This window comes from Zootoca vivipara, chromosome 7, assembly GCF_963506605.1.
Source record: "Zootoca vivipara chromosome 7, rZooViv1.1, whole genome shotgun sequence".
In the NCBI taxonomy this organism is placed as follows: Eukaryota; Metazoa; Chordata; class Lepidosauria; order Squamata; family Lacertidae; genus Zootoca; species Zootoca vivipara.
Window position 1 is genome coordinate 28,442,955 of NC_083282.1, and position 14,870 is coordinate 28,457,824.

At 42.6% G+C, this 14,870-nt stretch overlaps 1 protein-coding gene across 2 annotated transcripts in view; it reads right to left on the reverse strand.

Annotated features, from left to right (window-relative positions):
- The window catches only part of ADGRL2 (adhesion G protein-coupled receptor L2), a 257,131-nt gene that overhangs the window by 219,069 nt on the left and 23,192 nt on the right, over positions 1-14,870 (reverse strand). Inside the window, exon 1 of one of the 2 annotated variants that reach the window (XM_060276789.1) lies at positions 3,329-3,348. The exons of the other annotated variant lie outside the window; for it this stretch is intronic. The gene's annotated coding sequence lies outside the window, so the exon portion shown is untranslated. Of the gene's footprint in view, positions 1-3,328; positions 3,349-14,870 lie in introns of those variants that run through there. 2 annotated transcript variants of the gene reach the window in all.

A 14,870-nucleotide genomic window follows, 5' to 3' on the forward strand; every position in this document is an offset into this window, starting at 1 on the left:
TCCTTGGCCAGCAGTGTCCACTACAACTGTCCATAGCATTAGCGCCTTACATCAAATGTAACTGATCCATAGAAAGGCCTGTATGAACTAAAAACAATTTTAAAAGCCCACTGTCCACTACAATACACACACACCACAATTAAATGAGAATCCTTTGGGCTGCTTAGATTTTTGCTTTGTTACATAACTCATAGTGCTTTTGCCTGCCTTGAGACTACAGTGGTTTGGCTTATTCCGGTTATACCTGAAGGCCCTGTACTTTCATAGCTTCACACACACTTAGAGTTCATCCACACTTTGGTTTGGTCCATGACTTCTAAGCTGCTTTCCCTGAGAACACCCGCCATTTACCCCTGAATTGGAGCAAGTTTGTTCCAATTCAGTGGTAAACAGTGAGTTTTCCTGGGGAAAGCAGTGGAACAAAAGAAAAAAAATAAGAAACAACTATAGGACAAAGGGAAACCTGTATAAATGTAGGCTACACAGAGAGAGTTGAGTGTACAGCACTGTTTGACAAATCTGATACTTAATTTCCACACATAAACATTATCACTATAGATATGGTTTGGTTAATGTTAGTTTCTTATTTTGTCCACTTTATACCCAAGCAGGATTTCTTAGAATGTTATCTAAGTTCCTGTACATAAGTTATAAGTGGGTAGCCTGTGCAAACAGGTGGGGAGGCTGGGGATCTTAACCCCTCCCCAACCCCACCTCTTCACCAAACCTGACATCCATGTGTTTAATAGCACATCTTCACTGAAGCCCACAGAGATGCGGCATAAACATTTCAGGCCACAGAGCTCAAGTCTTCCAAAGAATGGTGTCATTTTCATGCTGGTTCTGTTCTACGTTTTTGTACAGGTGTCCCAGGGAGGAAATATTTGGGTACAGGAAGGAAAGAAAGACTTGGGGGAATCTTCAAAAGAAAATGATGGGGAATTTGCAACTTTATCAAGCAACACTACTACTACTAATAATAACAGTATGAAATTTTCAGTCACCGGCATATTATGAAGCAAAAGGTAAAGCAACCCCTGACCATTAGGTCCAATCGTGACCGACTCTGGGGTTGCAGCTCTCATCTCGCGTTATTGGCCGAGGGAGCCAGCGGTACCTATTTATCTACTTGCACTTTGACATGCTTTTGAACTGCTAGGTTGGCAGGAGCTGGGACTGAGCAACGGGAGCTCACCCTGTTGCAGGGATTCGAACCGCGCTGCGTCCCCTCATTATGAAGCATAGCTTTATCTAATTAATATATCAGAACTTCTAGTCATTACTGTTGGAAGGGTGTATGGTCAGATTGGTTCATACTTTCACCTTTGGTGAGAATGCACAAGCATGAAGAAGTTTGGGGAACATGGTTGCTGATTACTGACAGAAATTTTTCCACATTAAACCTCAGATAACTCCCAAAACTATGCTTCTTCATCATTTTGAAGCTAATGACCCTGGATTCCGGCAGAAAAGACCTCCTTAAGCAACTGTATGCAACTGCAGAGTTGTGTATAGCACATAATTGGAAGTCTCCAAAGCAACCACCTACACAGCAGGAGATTGCTAAAATTTGGGAGACACTCGTTATGTAGAAATTTACCCAGCAACTACAGCAAGCAAATAAACCTTTTAAAAAAACAAATAATAATAATATAAATAATTTTTTAAAGCTATTATGGCTCCACGGTTTCCATTTATTTCCACTGCGGTAGTCCTTCATCTTCTGATCAGTTCAACTCAAGTCCTTATATATATATTTTTTAAGATTATGATATATGCAACCTATGAAATATAATTAGTGAGCCAATTGTTCCATGAACATGATACACTAAGAACAATTATCAATGAGTATCATTATTCCTATAGTGTTCTTTATATGTGTGCATATGTTTGACAGCCTGTATTTTGGACTGTGCAAAAAGTGTGCAGTTCTCGTTTTCAGCAACATCTGTACAGTAATTTATTATTTGCTACTGCCTTTAAAATCCCACCTTTCCTCCAAGGAGGTCAAGGTGGCACATGTGGCCTTGTGTCTCTCCATATTGTCTTCACAACAGCCCTGTGGGGTAGGTTAGGCTGAGAGTTGGTGACTAGCCTTCTTAGCTCAGTCGGCATTCAGATTCTAGTCTCCATTTAATGTAATTTGTAGTTCTGGCCTGAGTGGGTATAAATTCTGTACCACAATATTTCATGTAAGGGAAGATTCATGTGTTGTTGGTGGTGTTTTAAAAAATTATATCAATGAGTCTTAAACAAAAACAAAATTCTGGTCGTGTGAACTGTAGTAAAAATATTTTGGCTTCAGAGCTGCCTCGGGGATAGCATGTGGCACCTGTGTGTTAATGCCACGGGTACAAAATAATTGCACCTCTGAGCACAGGTCATACAACCATATCACAACCACTTCCTGTTTTTTGGGCCATGCCCTCTTTTTTCCCCTCCTGCAGCAATGATTGCAAAAGGCTAAATTGTTGTTTAAAAGCCTCCAGTATGAGCTCTGTTGTGGCACCATTAATTGCCCTAGGGTCATTCTTCTGGAGTGAGTTATTTCAGCTTCAGGACCAGTCCTCCTGTATTAGCTCCATTGTGCCACCACAAATTGCCCTGGGATCGCTTTCCCTGAGTGAGTTATGCAGTTCACACCAGAAAAAATGGGGTTGTTCGATACTCAGTGAAACCTGCAATGAAAGCTTTTTAACAGTGTGAGCCTTCAGAGTTGCAGCCATCTTTTTGCTCTGTTGGCACAACTGCGTTTTACTATGTATAAAAACGGAGCAGCAGTTTCAAAATGAACTTATTTGAAGTAGTTAAGAGGGGACTTTCCATCCTTCAGGATGTTATCATCCTTGATATTTTCACAGCATTAAAGTCTTTGGTTTTAATTGTAGTCTGAAGCATTTTAAGAGGTATTCCATGCTTCAAAGTAACATCCACCATGAAAATTAGGAAAGCGGTTTATTCAAGAGTACTGCTTCTTATTGCTGTAAAATACCGTACTGCTAATGCCAGTGATCTTCAGGTGTGTCCTAGCATCCAAATAAGTTGACTGTTCCCACATGAACAATAAACTCTTAGAATGAATTTACACTGAATATCCCATTTTAGGGGTCCACTTAATACCAGATCGAAGTCAGAGCAGTGTCAGAAAGCCAAAGTTGAAGCCACAAGAAGTATATATGATATTTGCCAAGCATTTATGTTTTGTAACTGCTACAGTTACACAGCATCATGTTTGCTTTCTGACTACAAATGTTCGTTGTCTTTGTTGTCTCCTCTAACTGAAATCCAGAAAGTTCTGAAGCAAAATGGTCTACATACAGCTTCTTACCTTCTATCACTGGATTCTCAATAAGGAAAGCACTTGTTTGGGAGAAGGAAACCAGCATATTGTCTGGACGTGATAACAGCAGGCACTAGAGGAGGCAGAGGCATGATAAGAGTTGTATAAAATTATGTATCATTTGGAGAAAGTAGATCGACATTTTTCTCCATCTCTCAGAGGTGCTTCTTTACATTGAACATGGTCAAACTGCCACAAGATCACCACCATCTCAGATGGCTTTCAAATGGGGTAGACAACTTCATGGAAGATAAGGCTATCAATGCTTACACAATTTTTTAAAACTGCAGAATATGTGGAGTTTTCTTGAGCTTTCATACTACAAAAAAGAGAGTAATGGTAGCTAAAGGATACACAGCCAAAGGAAAACAGATATGTGGATTATGGAAAGAGTTCCTTAAAATATTTTATGTGGATCATGAAGGAGAGGAAAGGGACATCTACAGAGCACAGGTGTTCTCAGACTACTAGGATGGCTCACATAGGTAAGTTACTGCTTCTAAAAGACTAGCACAGGCATCCCCAAACTGTGGCCCTCCAGATGTTTTGGCCTACAACTCCCATGATCCCTAGCTAACAGGACCAGTGGTCAGGGATGATGGGAATTGTAGTCCAAAACATCTGGAGGGCCCAAGTTTGGGGATGCCTGGACTAGCAGGTAATGCCTACACATTTTAAAGTTCATCTCCAAAATACAGAGACCTAGAAACCTGCTTGTTTGTCACCTCCAGTACAGACCACCAACTCTTGCTAGATAAAAATTGTTCAAAGAACCTGGCAGAACCCCCAAGTGGAAGATGCTAGACACAAAACTGACTTCTTTAATTATTTGAAAACAATACTCAATAGATTTTCAATAGCATATTTCTCTAGGCTGAAACAGTACTAGCCCTGTAGGTATTTCTCAATCAGTCTGTATATATGAAATGATGGATCAAATGCATTATGGTACTCATATTATGTGAAAATGTATTCCTGGTTTCTAAAGATAGGTGCTAGTGCAGATAAAGAATTTGAAAAGCGAGTTTGCTGATAGAGGGGCAGTTTCTGACCTTTGTGCAGTCAGAGAACAGGAGCAAGACTGGGTCACAAACCTTGCAACAATAAACAGGGATTATTGTGTTTGCTTTTCTTTTGCTAGGATAAAGAAGAGAAATTCCTTCTTATCTATTAGCTGTCAAAAAGAAAGAAAGAAAGAAAGAAAGAAAGAAAGAAAGAAAGAAAGAAAGAAAGAAAGAAAGAAAGAAAGAAAGAAAGAGGCTCAGCTCAGAGTGAAAGTTTTGCCTCAGTAAGGACTGTAGACATTTGTGTTTTGTTTTTTCCACAGAGAGCATAAGGAATCATTGCTTTAGAAATCATATTTCTGTGCAAAAGGAATTGTGTAATCATCTAAAAATCAAAACTATAGCTAAAAACATAGCTATAGCTAAACACTGTTAAGTCCTATTGAATTAGTAGGAGGACAAGCATTTTCAATCACTGCAACCTAAAAGTGCATGTCTGGGTAGCTGGATTGCTGCACTGCACTTTTGGCTGAAAAACAGAGATATCTGTAGAGTTACTTAATGTTGATTAAATCCTAGTTAATGGGATCAGAGCAGCAATAGGAAATGGGTCTTGGAATAATGTTTAAAAGTCACTAATTAGATATTTCACTAATTATATATCCCCACAATTTTTGCAATAAGTATACAAATATTTAGCCTAGTTCAAATGTCATTTCCATCTGATCTCAGTTGCTGATATTGTTTGTGAAGTATATAACCCATTGTTAACATCATCTTGCTCGTGTTTGCAATATGTTTGCTGTTCAGTGTGAGAGAGAGGGGGAGAAAGAGAGAGAGAGAGAGGATAATGATCTGGGATAAAATGATACAGAAAACAATACACACCAGCCCCACTAAAATAATGGTGAAATATATATATATGACATGATATAATTCTAAACTAAAATATTTTATCCTTACAGCTTGTTATAAAACGGAAGGTGTTATATTTACTTCTCATATTTATTGCTGCCCACTTTTTGTTCCACTTGGACTTGACATTAGAGGTGATTTATATGTTACCCTGGAACTGATTGCAACTTTTGTTTCTCGCTCACGTTAATTCACACAAGGTGGCCATTCACAGATTCCAGCCTCGGCAATGCCTGTGATCTCTGATGCTCCAAAAATGGATGCCCAATCACAGCTGCTGCTTTGCGCTAACGGCTGCTCGCATGCCAAATTGTTCATATGGAGGAAAAAGTAACCTGTGAAAAGTATCCTGTGAACTAGATATTAAGAGCATAAAGATATTCCCTTTATCTAGAGGTGATGTCCTGTTCAGACTTGCACAAGTTGCCTTGACATAATAACCATGCTCCATCATGGTATGATCCCAGTTTTTATTTTTGTCCCATTTTGCCCGACTCACCATGCAACGCTTCTAGGGGCATCACAACAATTTGGTAGAGTCTGGTTTTATTTGTCACAGGACATGAGATTGCCACGACACAGTTTAGAAGTACTGCAGAGTTCACAGACTCCACAAAGGTTACCCACAGAGAATGGAAAGGCATCGAATGAATGCACACCCACACAAATAAAACAACCCAGTCGGCCTTTTCCACAGAGAGTATAGCACGGGGCCACTGAATTTCAAGCACAGGGACATTTCAATCAAAACTATTGTGGTGTGTGTGTATTTGTCTGGGTTGTGGGGGTTTGGGAGGGGAGGGGGGGTAAAAAAATCCAGCTAACTTTCTCTAACACAATTCTATTTAATGTTAGGTTTTGTAACATTTTCCTTCATGTCTGCTATACATGCAATTCGGGTTGATCCAGTAGGAACAATTCAAATACCTACTGGATAAGGCACTTGAGAAGACTAATGGCCAACCGTTATGGATTATTGCCATGATTCTCAAGGAATTGTATACAACTTCGCTGTGTATGGGCTCTAATGAAAGGGTTCCTGACAACACTTTCAGCCAATTGTACTGACAGCTGCATTCTTGGGGAGAACACATTTCCAAAAGGTGATTGAACCTATCTGACAAAATGGGTCAAATTGCGCTCCCAGTTACAGCCACACAACACTCTTCCCTCTGCTAGACAGATAAATTGCTGAGTATGAGCAGCTACTTTGGGAGAATACATCTTGGTACATGTTATATCTCCTGCCATATGAGCAAAAAATCATTAAAGCCTTTCTCCCGGATGCAGTTGCAAGCATGAAAATGGACAGTGGGTGCAAAATTCAGCACTGGGAAAATCTGAGCGTTTACCTTTCATTCGCTTATGCAAGTTTCTAGCCCTTAAAGGTAGAAAAAAAGGTTTGATATAAACTACAGCATGCCGCAGATAGAAAAGAGATTCAGTGCAGAGGAAGACATAGAAACAGCTTCAGAATGCTCCAGAAAAGAAGCCAATCTATATGTTTACATAGTAAACGAAAACTAAAACGTCTCATTCCCAGCCAGTATTACCAATGATCAGGGATGATAGGAAGCATAATACAACAACATCTGGAGGGTACCAGGTTGAGAGAGCAGCTAACCCATCAGATTTTGGAAAATTCTCTGGCCATTTGATAAGTTTCAAGAGCTTTCAACACCTCTCCACCCTGTTCTGAAGTAAATAACTGACTTGTTTGATGTATTGCATACCGCTCACTAGGGTTGTACAAATGTTGAATCACACTTTAATCCACTTTGGCTCTAAACCAAATTTAAGTGTCTTTTTCTGGCAATAGATCTTCCCAATAGGCTACTATGTCTGGATTCAGTCTAGTCTGATTGAATAATGTTTTGCTTTTGCCTTTGCATGTCGGAACAAAGACTTTTCCAAGCTTCAACTACACCCATGGATGAGTGAACCTGGAAAATCATTCTGTGTATACTGCAATATTCTAAGGATGCGCTCTTAAATGACACACTAGGATTATTATTATTATTATTATTATTATTATTATTATTATTATTATTATTATTATTCAAAGATATTTATATACCTCATAAGCATTAACATTTCCAAGCAGTGTACATAGAAATAAAGCATACAGAAAATAAAGCAATCAATAGCCACCACAAAATCAAACACTACCTTAAAATGCACAAGGCAACAAGAATATCTTTGTAATGTTCCTAAAGTTCAGCCAGGAAGATGCCTGTCTAAACTCAGCTGGGAGAGACTTCCACAGAATTGGATCCACAGCACCGAATGCATCTGAGTCATGGGGAACCAACAGAAACCCCACCAAAGGCCTCAGTGAACAAGCAGGAACAAAAGGGATTGAGCAGTTTGTAAGATATTCACAGCCCAAACTATTAACGCCCTTGTAAATTAATACAAAAACCATGAACCTGGCCCAGTAACATGTGGGCAGCCAGTGCAAGCTTTTTAGCATCAGAGTTATGTTCATAGCTGCCAAGTTATCCCCTTTTTAAAGGGATTTTCCCTTATGCTGAATAGGCTTCCTCGCGAGAAAAGGGAAAACTTGGCAGCTATGGTTATGTTCTAGTGGTAGTCCCCATCAACAGACTAGCTGTAGCATTTTGTACCAGCTGGAGCTTCCAAACCAAGCATCGCCTAAAGCACACTGTGATATTCTTGTCCTGTCTTTTGCACCCAACGTTGATGCAATTGCTTTAAGTGGTGAGGTATGCATCAACAGAGTTGCATTTTCAAATGCCAATGCCAGCTCCTCTCGCATAAGATGCATTCAGTGGTGCTCCTTTCCGGACTTGGGCCACCTCCACTCCATTGCTTCTGTCACTTCCCATTCATGTCCATTTCCTCAACACCCAATCTGTTCAGCTACCCAGAGGATGAGGTGAGTACTGTTCTTTCATCTACTCCAGTCACTGCTTACTCACTTGAAGAGAGCAAGTGAACAGGTAGCATAGCTGCCAAGTTTTCCCTTTTCTCCCGAGGAAGCCTATTCAGCATAATGGAAAATCCCTTAAAAAAAGGGATAACTTGGCAGCTGTGACAGGAAGAAGAGGATCAGTGGGGGATCTGAGGTTTGGCACTGGGTCCCCTGATGGACTGTGGGACTTGGCAGGTTGTTGTTGTTGTTTAGTCGTTTAGTCATGTCCGACTCTTCGTGGCCCCATGGACCATAGCACGCCAGGCACTCCTGTCTTCCACTGCCTCCCGTAGTTTGGTCAAACTCATGTTCGTAGCTTCGAGAACACTGTCCAACCATCTTGTCCTCTGTCGTTCCCTTCTCCTAGTGCCCTCAATCTTTCCCAACATCAGGGTCTTTTCCAAGGATTCTTCTCTTCTCATGAGGTGGCCAAAGTATTGGAGCCTCAGCTTCACGATCTGTCCTTCCAGTGAGCACCCAGAGTTGATTTCCTTCAGAATGGATAGGTTTGATCTTCTTGCAGTCCATGGGACTCTCAAGAGTCTCCTCCAGCACCATAATTCAAAAGCATCAATTCTTCGGTGATCAGCCTTCTTTATGGTCCAGCTCTCACTTCCATACATCACTACTAGGAAAACCATAGCTTTAACACTTGGCAGGTACTTGGCAGGTACTTGACCACTTGGCAGGTACTTGACCATAACAGCCCCAGCTGGATACTAATTACTAACTGTTGAATTTTATTTATTTTTTGGTTGAAAATGACATTGGGCCAAAATATAGCTCTGTGTGTCTCTGTGTTGCAAAAGGCCAACCAGAATTCAAATTAAGAGAGAAATAGAAAGTTTTGAAAGCAGAGAATTTCAAATCTGTCTTAAACTGCATTTCATAAAGGCCCTGGAGTGTGTCTAACTTAAGTTGCAATTTTGGTTGGCAGAGATCATTTAGAGTTCCCATTTTTCATGGGGAAGAAGCTGTGAAATTTTCTGGACTCTTTCTGGAAGCTTCTGTAGGACTCACTTAGTCTCAGCATGCACCTCAAAACGAGTGACCAACTGTGAGCATCCCATGGTGCAGCTGAAGTGAGGCGAAGCATTTCTTCCTGTACCTTTGTTTTCCCAAAGGCAGAACATCCGATCGAGGGATTCCTGCTAAGCGTCCAGGAAGCCTCAAGGTTTTGCCAGAACACAGTTTCAAAACCGCTGTGCTAAGTTCTGAGCGGCAGACAAGTCGAATGGAACTCAGTACAGAGGCTAAAAGGCACACTGGGAAAAGCTCTCTCAGGAATGTGACATTGTGGACAGGCTCCCAGTCGAACCCCTTTTGTAGAACACGTTAGCATATGGTGTAATCCCAGTGGCGTAAAAACCATGGGAATGGAACCCCAGGGAGCTGAACTAATTCTTTCTTAATCTCTAGGGCTTCCCTAGCAGCACTGCATCAGATCAGGTGTCATGATCCTGGCCTACTTTACTGAATAGGTGATGTAATTGTGTACTTGCCCTTGTGTCGTTTCCAGAGTCTCATCCTGCCAGTGCTTCTGCAGAGGGATTCCCCTTGTGCCATGCTCTTGCTTCCTCATCCCTGCTTCTACATTCGCTCCACCTCCAATACATGCCTCACCTCCTCAAGAGACACTGCCCTTTCAAGCTCCTCCTCCAGACCCCAGTCAGCTATTTTGCTATCAGTTTTTGAGGGACTTGATTGGTTCCTGGTTTCAGCCCTCTGATCTGGCCACCAGTCCACCTTGCTGCCTCCTTTGTGTTCTTGAACCCCAAGTTCTAACCCCTATGCCAGGGATAGCAAATCTCAGCCCCCCCCCCCGGGGGGTGCAGTCCTCTATACCTCATTATCCAGGCCACACCCCTCACTACCTCTGCTCTGTACCCTTTTCAAGTGCTTTGAAGCATGATAATTCATCTAGACCCAAGTTTCCCAAACTTGGGTCTCCAGCTGCTTTGAAACTACAACTCCCATCTTCCCTGACCAATGGTCCTGCTAGCTGGAGATGATGGGAGTTGTAGTCCAAAACACCTGGAGACCCAAATTTGGGAAACCCTGATCTAGACACAGTGGTGGAGCTTCATGCTCCAGCACTGGGGGACGGAGAGCAGGCGTGTTGTGGCTAGCGCGTGTCCTGGGGGGGGCATGGCGCGCTGCACACAGGGGCATGGCATGTGTCCTAGGGGCATGGTGTGCCGCCTGTGGGGGTATGGCACCCAGCACGGGTGGGGGGGGCAGCTGCGATGGCACCCCACTGGGATCACGCTGCCGGGGGCGATGTGCTCCCCCTGCCCCCCTCTTCCTCTGCCAGTGTCTAGACATAGATGTAAGGTTGTGTGTATGTGAGTAGGAACCTCTGAATTTTGTGTAGCCTATCTGGTAAGAATTAGCTCAGTTGCTCCGCCCACATTTTGCTTCTGGCCTTGCCCTCCACTGGCAAGCAGCCCTGGAGAAGGCAATGTGGACCTCAGGCTGAAAAGGGCCCCCTGTTCCTGCCTTAAACCATCTCCTAATCTTATGATTCTTTGCTTAGCCCCACTTCCATTCTCATAAAAATGTAAACTGCTCACGCCCCATTTCCTTACACATATTAATTTTAACGTCCCCCTCTCCCTTTCACAGGACTATAAAATTACTGTACGTATTCCACAACGGCCTTTCTTTCTAGAGTGCATTGCTCCTCTTATTGCAGTGTGTAACGAGGCTGTTGTTTGCAAGCCCTGCAGGGAATACCTAATTAAAACAAAATTATTTTCATTGTTAGTGAGTTTTTAAAATTCTCTAGCGTAACTCTATTAATTTAAGACTGGCTCGGATGCTGCATTTGGCTGCTTTCTCAGGTGTCTCCCTAGCATCAGAAGAATCATGTGATACTGTAACATGTGAGCTGGGATCTCTGCCATGGCAAACCTCCGGGATCCCCAGAGCATTGGGAAATGGCATAAATTGCAAGAGATGAGATCCATGAACTCTGAACACACAGCATTGCCTACCCAAATGCAGATGCCAAGAGGGTCACTATACATATGTAAAAGTGTGGAAATAAAATGTGCAAAGCAGCTTTGAGGTATAGCACTCCAGACTTTTAAAAGGCAACTTGAAATCTTCTTGATTTTGTTTTTTTCTTTTTTCTTTTTTCTTTTTTAAAAAAGGTGTAATAGGTAAAACAAAATTTCCAAACAAGTAATACCGGTACTTTGCATTTCGTATCATATGGTTAGCTACACAAATCAATTTTAATGACCACTGGTCTAAAGTATTATTTAATAAATGGCAAAATCATTGAGTTACTCAGAATACTTGATAATTGTTTTCTTTCTCTCTTTTTTTCAAAATAAATTCTACACATGACTAAGGAAACACCCATTTCCATTTGTTTTATGTTAAATCAACATCTAACCACTCTGGTGATTTCATTCAAAGAAAACAGAAGGAACGCATTAGCTTTGTGGTTAGAGAGATTGATGGGCTTCAAACATTTTAACATGGATGAGGAGCCCCCCCCCCCGCCCTCCCAACTGTGGAAGCCGATGTTTTTAATTTAAACAGATTCTGGTGAAATGGAGATCATTTGATTCAGCAAAGCTATTCCTCGTTCCTTAGGCAGAAATTAAGTTTAATATTTTTAATTAACTAATATTTGAGAGGAACCTTTGTTTAAGGAGACAAAGAATACACACCAGAAACATTTCTGAGGGGAAAACCAGACATGACATGATTGTGTAACGTGTGGGTGATGTCCAGGAATACATGAGAAAGGAACACTGCACACACACACACACACACACACACACACACACACACACACACACACACACACACACACACACACTGTCTCCCATCAGTATATTGCCCTAGTTCCTTCTGTCCGTTTCCTCATTTCTTGTATAGCAGGCATAGGCAAACTCGGCCCTCCAAATGTTTTGGGACTACAACTCCTATGATCCCTAACTCAGTGTTTCTCAACCAGTGTGCCTCCAGATGTTTTGGGACTACAACTCCCATCATCCCTAGCTAGCAAGACCAGTGGTCAGGAATGATGGGAGTTGTAGTCCCAAAACATCTGGAGGCACACTGGTTGAGAAACACTGCCCTAACTAACAGGCCAGTGGTCAGGGATGATGGGAATTGTAGTCCCAAAACATCTGGAGGGCCGAGTTTTGCTATGCCTCTTGTATAGTTTCGGGGAACAGAGAACAACAGCATAGTCCAAACTCAAGATCTTCTGGGATTAGTGAGTTTGGAATAGATAGATCTTGGGCTACCACAGCTGAGCTGGAGATACACTGGCAACACTCCCTTAACCTGGCTGAGCTTGGGCTACACTAGCTCCGCTGGAGTTCAGCCAACAGAAATTAAACGGGCAGAATATGTGCTGGCATAAGTCCCCCAAAGGGTGGGGCAAGGCAAGGACTGACTTCCACCTATTCCAAACCTCAAGTCAAGCCATGTGACTTGGCATCCTGGGAAAATTTATGCAGCCAGCAAAAAGGGTTGGTGTACGTCAAACTATGTTTTGAAAGCTCATTATCCCACTTCCAGGCTCAGAGCAGCTCGCTGGCAGGATCGCCACTCCTGAATGGCATTTGGAACAGGGGCAATTTATGTCAGCTTAAATTAAGCCAGTGTAAATTCCACCAGATTCCTGTACTCAGGGTGGCTCTGCCCCTATGCTAATAAGAAGAAAGACAGAAAGATTCAACCCTCCTCTTCCACCTTATATGCTTTCAACTGTTCCCCACCCCCAGTGGAGGCTGATCCATTAGGGAGAATGGGGGCACACTGGCGGAGGAAGAGGAGTGCGGGGGGATCGCACCGCCCCTGGTAGCACGGTCCCGGTAGGGTGCTATCACGGCTGCTTCCTGCCCACGCTTGGCGCCACGCCCCTGTAGGCAGCGTGCCCCGCCCCCAGAATGCACGCCAGTCCCACCCCTGCCTGCTCTCCGCCCCCAGGTGCCGGAGCATGAAGCTCCACCTCTGTGGGGGCACTGCCACTCCTGAACCTGTCCTCAACCAGGCCCCACCTGCCTGCCTTCTTACTTCCAACTGGTCCAAGGAGGGATACTGCCTGTCACCTGCCACATCCTTAGCCTCAGTGTTGCCCTTGTAGAACTCGTCAAGGAAGAGGATGGAGAATGGAGAACTAGAATTAGTTAGCTCTACATGTCAGATGAAATGGGACGGGGGACCTCCTTGGTCTGGCTTACTGCATTAGTTGAATTCAGGCTTTAATCTCAGATGTAGTTTTCTTTCTGCTATTATTGCTTTCAACACTACTCATTATTATCACTACTCATAATTACCGGCGATTGTTATTTCATCCAAACTACGGCATAGCACAAACAGGCCAGCTTGTGTACGCCCCAGGAGCACATTGCGGCTGCCTTGCTCCTCCACAGTTGTTTTGCCACCGTGCCATAACAAGCAAAGCCATGGCTTGGCTTAGCATGAGGGTAGCCAATGTGGTACCTTTCACATGTTGGTGGACTACAACTCCCATCAGCCCCAGACAGCATGGCCAAGAGTGAAGGATAATGGGAGTTAAACTCCAGCAACATCTGGGGATGGGGCGCACCACATTGGCTTAGAGGTTTAGACCTCCCCGGACTCACCGTGAGCCATAACCAAGGTTTGCTGTTTTGCCACGTTAAGCCAAGCCATGGTTTGGTTCAGTGTGATGCACAAACCAGACCATCGGGGGAGGAAAAATAACCCATGTTGTTTAATTGAAAGGAGGTATAAATGTGTTTAAATGTATACATAAAAACGGTCCTTTCTCAGCTCAGGAACAAGATTGTATTCACTTCATCAGTACGTGTCTGGTAGTGAGTCCCTCATGCAATCAAACCGGGAAAGAAGCCCGTTCCCACTTCAGAGCAAAAAGCCTTCTAGCTGACATTTTACCATGCTTCTGTCAAGCCACCTGGTGTGAATCTAGCAGCTGCAAGAGCTGTCATTTTTGTTTCAACAAATATAAAGGTCTCTGATTCAGTCGTTCTTCTACCTCCCCCCCCCAATTACAAATACCTGAAGCAGAAGGGTATTAATATCAGTAAAGTATAGGAAATCAAAGATATTACATTTCCGTCCTCTCCCCACTCTCCTTAAATAAGCATTTGCTTTTAAATCTGTTGGTTTTTTGACAAATCCTGCTCCAGTCTGATTGAAAGCCTGGTTCCGCCTTTCTAAAAACAGCAGTCAAGAGAGTGATATCAATGCCATGCTACTGTTGCAAAGAACATCAATCACATGCCTAATAGTAGTTCTAATTATATACTCACATTAAATAATTCATTAAGATGCTATTGAAGATTTCCAGTACAAGAACTGTGTAGCCATTTATAGTCTAATTGACACCCCAAATAAAAAAGTTGCAGGGAAATGGTATGAGGGAATGCAAGATACGTGAGGATGCAAGAAACACCAAGCCTGATTGTCTATTTTGTATAAGCTTTTCAAATGCAATGTTAATGGAAGAGTTGCCTAGGAATTGTTTCTCTTCTGCTTAGCCTTCCCTCTCTATGAAATTGGAATAAAGTCCATAGGCACCATGTGCAGTAGTGCTGGGCAGTATAGCGATGTATTGTCCAAAACCAGTTTGATATTGTGATATTGATTACATAATTTTTTGACCTGGCAATATACCACGAATCATGATGTGTGCACGCTATGC